Genomic DNA, 7,500 nt, shown 5'->3' on the forward strand with positions numbered 1-7,500 from the left:
GGTAACATGGAGTGACATCTCGGTATCTGTACATAGTTATTTACAGAGCATGTGGGACATGCTAGTTAGCTTTGGTAGTGCAATACACTGTTCCTGTTATTCTAATTTAAAGTGTCCTTTCCTTTGGCCATAAGTGTGCGTGTGTGCGACATGAGTGTGTGCCCGCTCATGTTAAAGTGTTAAGTGGCTGCTCGTGTGTGAGTGTGCACAGTGTGCGTGTCGTGTGTGTGTTCATGTGTGCTTGTGTGTGGACAGTTGTAGTAAATTCCCACAGACTTTCTACAATAATTTGAGGTTATTGTAGCACAATACAATGAGATTGATTATCTGGAAGGAGGAGGAAAGATTCATACTTGATAGAATTGTTGGTCTCCTCATTCTGACTTAGCAGATGAGGAATAAAACGTTTACGCCAGACAAACCAGAATTGTATTTCAACTCAGCTGATTTATTTGATTCAGGGCCAAGGGTGAATAAAAGGTTGACTTCTACATACAAAAGATGATCAGAGAATATTAACAGCTGTCTGTTGTACAGAAATATCACAATCAGGTTTGCATCTCAAACCTAAATACTGCACATCAAACAGTCACTTGGTTAACATAATTTGAACATACATTGACTATGCTGTACACATTTATACATGAGTAAATCTGGTTTCAGATATTAAGGATTTACACTAAACTTTAAACAACAAATGGTGTTTTCCCATGATTTTACTCACATAAAATGCATCAGCTCACAGTAGTCTCTGGGTGGACGAAGCGGTGGTGGAGCCGCAGACCTGGGTTGGTGGTCTGGGCTCCAGAATAACACTTTGTCGGCCCTTATATCCTATAATTTCTAGCCAATAATAGCACATGGTTGGTCCAATCCAGCGTCTTCTTGTGGGGGGTTGGGTCTTGTCTCCAGGTGGGGTGGTGTGAATAGCCCCCTCCTTTGGGCTATGGCTTCTCATGTTTGGACAGAGAGGGGGGCCTGCCTATGGCCCCCGTCGTTGTCGTCCTCCAGTGAACAGAAGGGGGGTCTTGGTGGCCCCCGTCGATGTGGTGGATCTTGACTTCAGTGAACAGAGGGGCCTATTACCATACAGTACTACAGTCTCGTGTGGGGGTGGAGAATGGCTCTCTGTCACCCCTGTATCCATCCATATTTAGCACTGAAAACCCACTCTGCTTGTTGCCAGAGTAGCTGTGATGACTTATATTTAGAGTGAGTCACCATTTCGTCTGTGGGGTGCAACTTATTTACATAGTCTTTGTTGTCCCCTGATTACATTAGCTTGAGGGGCTTTTTATGACCGCAACTGTTCTCCTACATACCATTTGGGTAAGCAGTCTTCTTATGAGAGGGGGTTGGTGTGGAATGTCTGTCTCTCCTACATTATGACTCTCTAATTATTCACACCTATTATTTATGAAATTCAACGTCAATATTTACCACACAGTTCAATGTTCTGAGCACTCAATGTTCATTGTTCATGGCTCTGATGGCCTGGGGGAAGAAGCTGAGCCTAAGCCGCTCTGTCCTAGTAGCTGGGGTTCGCAGACGTCTGCCTGACCTCAGCAGCTGAAACAGGCTGTTATTGGGGTGGTGAGGGTCTTTCATTATCCTGCAGGCTCTGGATTTGCACCTCTTGTTGTATAGAACCTGCAGGGGGGGTAGTGCAATACCCGTGGTACGCTCGGCTGAGCGCACCACTCTCTGTAGGGCCTTCTTGTCCTGTGCCGTGCTGTTTCCATACCAGGCAGTGATGTTTCCGGTCAGGATGCTCTCTACAGCTCCTGAGTAGAAGGACTGGAGTATCTTCCCCGATACTCTGAACTTCCTTAACTGTCTCAGGTGGTAGAGACGCTGTTTCGCCTTCTTTACTACTGTTTCTATGTGTGTTGACCATGTCAGGTCCTCTGAGATGTGGACCCCCAGGTACTTGAAGCTGCTCACCCTGTCCACGGTAGCCCCGTTTATCATCAGTGGTGTGTGTGTCTCCTGCTGTCCTCTCCTATAGTCCACGATCAGCTCCTTGGTTTTGCCAATGTTCAGGAGCAGGCTGTTGTCCTGGCACCAGCGTTCCAGTACCTCAACCTCCTCCCGGTAGGCCTTCTCGTCGTTGTCCGAGATCAGCCCCACCACCACCGTGTCATCTGCGAACTTCACTATGGAGTTGGAGCTGAACTTGGCCACACAGTCGTGTGTGTAGAGTGAGTACAGCAGGGGGCTCAGAACACAGCCCTGGGGGGACCCGATGCTCAGGGTGATGGTGTTGGAGGTCTGACCCCCCACCCTGACCGCCTGGGGTCTTTCGCTCAGAAAGTCCAGTACCCAGGCGCTCAGGGCGGAGCTCAGACCTAGCTCGATCAGCTTGTCCACCAGTCTGGTGGGGACTATGGTGTTGAACGCTGAGCTGTAGTCAATGAACAACAGTCTCACATAGCCCCCCTTCTGACGGTCAAGGTGCGAGAGGGTGCTGTGCAGTACCTGGGAGACCGCGTCGTCGGTGGACCTGTTTGTCCTGTATGCAAATTGCATAGGGTCCATATCACTGGGGATGGTCGTTTTGCTGAAACAGAGATGTACAGGATGAGAAAAATTTTACAGAAGGTACAGCGGGACCCCAGTAAGGTGGAGGACGGAGTGGACTCAGTGTAGTTTTGTTGTTTTTTGTTTTTTTTTGTTGTTTATTTTATTTTTTTCTTAATGGGGGGTGTTTTTAGAGTGGATTTTGTTTTGTTTGTTGTATGGGGCAAGGGACATGGAGAGAGTGTTTTTTTTTGCTCCTTGACCTCACTGATTTTCTTACCTCAGGTCCCAATTGACAGGACTGGTGTGTTGTCACTTGGGGATGGACATTTTAAGGTGTCCCTTTACCGGTTGAGGGTTTTGGTACAGGGGGTTAAGAAGGACCTCAACAAAGAAGATGATGATGGGGGGGAATCGGTATAGCTTTGTTGTTTTGGTGTTTTTGTTCACGTGGGTGTTTTACTCTTTTTTTTTAATGAGCAGTAATTTTAGAGTGGCCACGTTGAATTTGAATGGGGCAAGGGACATAAAGAAAAGAGTTCTGTTGTATGAAATGATCAAAGTGAAAAGCATTGATGTTATGTTGGTGCAGGAAACGCATAGTGATATGTCAAATGAAATAGACAGGAAGACTGAATGGAAGGGTGAGGTGGTTTTAAACTCCCTGACCTCAGTGAGTGGGGGGATTGGCATTTTGTTTTCAAAACGTTTTGTACCTTTGTCTTTTGATGTACAGTCGAAAGTGGAGGGGAGACTGATGGTAGTAAAAGCCAAGTTTGAAAGGCATACTATGGTTTTTATTAATATTTATGCGCCCGTGGTTGGTTCAGAGAGAGCTTTGTTTTTAAATGAGCTCAATGACACTCTGAGGAGTTGTAATAATACTGATGATTTTTTATTTCTGGGTGGTGATTTTAAATGCACTCTGAATAATATTTTAGACAGAAATCATTATGAACCTCACAGAGAATCGAAGAGGATTTTAAATCAACTCGTAGAGACGCATGCTCTTGTAGACATTTGGAGAAGGTTAAATGACAACAAGAGACAATATACTTGGACTCATGTTAGAGAAAATGTTATTTCTTTAGCTAGGTTGGATAGGTTTTATTGTTTTAAACATCATTGTGGAGTTGTTAAGATGTGTAAAATTATGCCTGTGGGTTTTACTGATCATTCGTTGGTTTTAAGTGATGTTTTTATTTCAAGGGTAAAACCAAAGAGTGCTTATTGGCATTTTAACTCCACATTACTGTGTGATGTTAATTTTAAGGAGACTTTTATTTTTTTTTGGAAAAGGTTTAGGGGTGAAAAAGAGGATTGTATGTCCCTGAGGCAGTGGTGGGACTGTGGGAAAGTTCAAATTAAACAGTTGTGTCAGCAATACACTCTTAATGTCACACGGGGCATTACAAGGTCAATGAGGGATCTAGAGGCTGAGATTGAGGGCCTTCAGAATATGTTTGAGCCCACACGGAGTCAAGGATATTTTGAGGTTCTAAAATCCAAGAAAAATATGCTTAAGGATCTGCTAGGCATACAGGCACAGGGAGCATTGGTTCGGTCGATGTTCCAAAGTGCTAACTTGATGGATGCACCTTCCAGTTTTTTTTTTGGTATGGAAAAGAAGAATGGGCATAGACGTTTTCTGCACACTCTGCGTACGGCTGAAGGACGAGAGCTAATAGAGGACGGAGAGATTCGGCATGAAGCTGTGAGTTTTTATTCACGGTTGTATAAGAGTGAATATAAGGAGAATGAACCGCTGTTTGTTTCTTTTTGTGAGGGTCTTCCAAAGATCTCTGAGGAAGAGAATACCGGTCTTGGGGACCCTCTGGGTCTGAATGAACTGTACAATGCACTGCAGGGAATGGAGGGGGGGAAAGCCCCTGGCATTGATGGACTGACCATTGAGTTTTACAAAGCTTTCTGGGAGGAGATGGGTGAAGATCTGCTGGAGGTGCTCAATGAGAGTTTTGAGGAAATGTCATTGCCTTTGAGCTGCAGGAGAGCGGTGATAACTTTGTTACCCAAGAAAGGAGATCTGCAAGACATTAAGAACTGGCGGCCTGTTGCGATTCTCTGTACGGATTACAAGCTTCTGTCGAAAGCCCTGGCCAACAGACTCAGGGAGGTGATTGGGGAAATCGTACATAAAGATCAAACCTACTGTACTGTGTGCCTGGCAGATCCATTACAGACAATGTGTCTCTAGTTAGGGATGTTTTGGATGTCTCTAGTTCTTTGGGTTTAGATGTTGGGTTTATTTCATTGGACCAAGAAAAAGCTTTTGACAGGGTTGAGCACCTCTATCTTTGGAAGATTTTGGAGCGTTTTGGTCTCAGCCCGGGTCTTATAGCGATGATCAGAGTTTTGTACCGGGACATTGAGAGTGTATTGAAGATCAATGGGGGTTTGAGTGCTCCGTTCAATGTAGAACGTGGGGTTAGGCAAGGGTGTCCATTGTCAGGAATGTTGTACGCTATTTCCATTGAACCTCTACTGCATAGGTGTCAAACTCACGGCCCGCGGGCCAAATCCGGCCCGCCACGTCATTTGATGTGGCCCCCCAAGAGCTCGGATAAAAAAAAAAAAAAAAAAAAAAAAAATGTAACATTAATCTTGGGTTAAAAAATAGCGGCGTTAAAATAATTGTGGGTTAATGCGTTAATAAAGCTTTGACAGCCTTAGTTATTACACATTCTTACACATACATGTGTGTTGAACATATGAGGTATTGATGAAGTAACAAAGGAAAAAAGCCAAAAGCACTTACTCCTCAAACATTCTTTGACAATTTTACAGCCCAAAATACAAAAAAGATCCAGGCGGAATAGGTAACAAAGGGTTGAAGAAATATTGTCTGAACTGTCAGATGCAAGCTGGCTGTGTGACATAACCGAGCATCTCGCTCAATTGAATAAGAAGCTGTAGGGAGTAGGGATGCAAACAAGTCCCACCCAAAACTTGACCAATATAGTTGTGAACTGAGACAACCCTTATTTTGTTATTTTTGAGTACAGTTACAGTTGTGTGTTCATGCAGACACATAATAGCAATTTCATTACGAATAGAAAATGGGGGACCCTGATGTAAACAAGTCGAAAGTCTTTCTCTGGTCTGCATCCCCTTAACAATTGTGTGTATTGAGCTGTACTGTACTGTACCCATTCTGCAATCTGTTAATTAAAGTTAATTAAACTATCTTCCATTAGTTGGATGTATGGCCTCTGCAAGGTTGTGTGCAGCCATTTGTTTTTGTAACATCTGCTACATCTGTCCCACGCGTTCTTTGCAGCTCACAGTTGTTAGTTCTGCCCCTCTTGACCGTGACAAAAAGGTTTTGAACAAACTTAATGTCATAGCTTGTATTTGATGATATTCTTCTTTGTTATTTACTTGAATGGTTTGATCATTGATTGATGGAGTAATATGGGGTTCTGATAAACTACAATTATTTGTTAAAATAACATAAGCTAACATATATTTTTACATCTATGCAAATGCATATGCAATATGTATAACTTGAATAAGTAATAAATACAGAAACAACATGTTTAACAATATGTAAATGAGTAGCTACATTTATTTTACATTACATTAACATTTATACGGTCTTTGGCCCTTTGAGGGCAACCATAATGCTGATGTGGCCCTCTGTGAAAATGAGTTTGACACCCCTGCTCTACTGCATAGGATAAGGGCTGGAATCTGCGGTCTGGTTTTACCAGGTTTGAAAAATGCGCAGATATTATCTGCATATGCGGATGATGTTTTAATCCTGGTCACACACCAAAAAGATGTTAATGTTCTAGGAGAATGTGTTAGTAATTTTAGTTTTTTAACAAAGGCAAGAGTAAATTGGGGAAAGAGCGAGGCTTTAGCAGTGGGGAGGTGGTCTGGTGGTTTACCAGTCTTGTCAGGGGGCTTAAAATGGAAAAGGGGGGGTATCAAGTATCTGGGAATTTTTTTAGGTGATGAGGTAACAGTAAAAAATAATTGGGAAGGGCTATTAGAAAAGATGAAAGGAAGAGTAGATAAGTGGAAGTGGTTGTTACCAAAAATGTCCTTCAGAGGAAGGGTGTTGATAATAAACAACCTGGTAGCCTCTGCACTATGGCATCGTTTGGCGTGTATGGAGCCACCTAGTGGTTTATTAAAAAGCGTGCAAGCCATTTTAGTGGATTTTTTTGGGACAAGTTACACTGGGTATCTCAAGCTGTTCTGATTTTGCCTAAGGATGAGGGGGGGCAAGGGTTAATACATTTAGAGAGTAGGATGGCAACTTTCCGTCTTCAGTTTGTACAAAAGTACCTCACTTATGCAGGCAATATTCTAGTGTGGAGGAATGTTGCAAGTGTGATTTTAAGGAGGGCAAATGGGTTCGGTGTTGATGCTGGTTTGTTTTTAATGGATGGTCATTTGTTAAGTTTGTCAGAATTGTCTCCGTTTTACAAAGGGGTTTTTAAAGCATGGAATTTATTTAAAAGAAAAGTGTCTGAACCTGCTCTTTCATTATATTGGTTGTTGGGAGAACCTCTTGTCGGAGGGGCAAGATTGGACGTTATGGACAGTTCAACACCAGGACTCAGACAGATACTGTGCAAAAAAGGGATACTCACGCTGGGGAGAATTGTGGATATAGCTGGGCCAAGGTTAGAGGATGGACATGCTGTGGCTAAACTGCTGGGTCTGAATTCAGTTCGAAAAATGGATTATATTTTAAAACGGTGGGCTGAAAGACTGTCGTTGGAAGATTTCGAACTTTTGAGAATGTACTGTGCGGGGGAGGAGATCCCAGATGAAGAGGACCCTTTTCCAGATGTGGAACTTTTTACTGATGTTAATGGTTGTTCTGGGCGCCTTTTGGACGAAACAGGTTCGAAAGGACTGGATTTGTATACTGTCGGTGGTAAAGTTATTTACAACTGTTGTGTCAAAGCTCTCAATGCGGGCAAGCTAAATGGGAAAGAGGACTCT

This window comes from Notolepis coatsorum (genome assembly GCF_963971535.1).
Source record: "Notolepis coatsorum genome assembly, chromosome: 2".
Classification (NCBI taxonomy): domain Eukaryota; kingdom Metazoa; phylum Chordata; class Actinopteri; order Aulopiformes; family Paralepididae; genus Notolepis; species Notolepis coatsorum.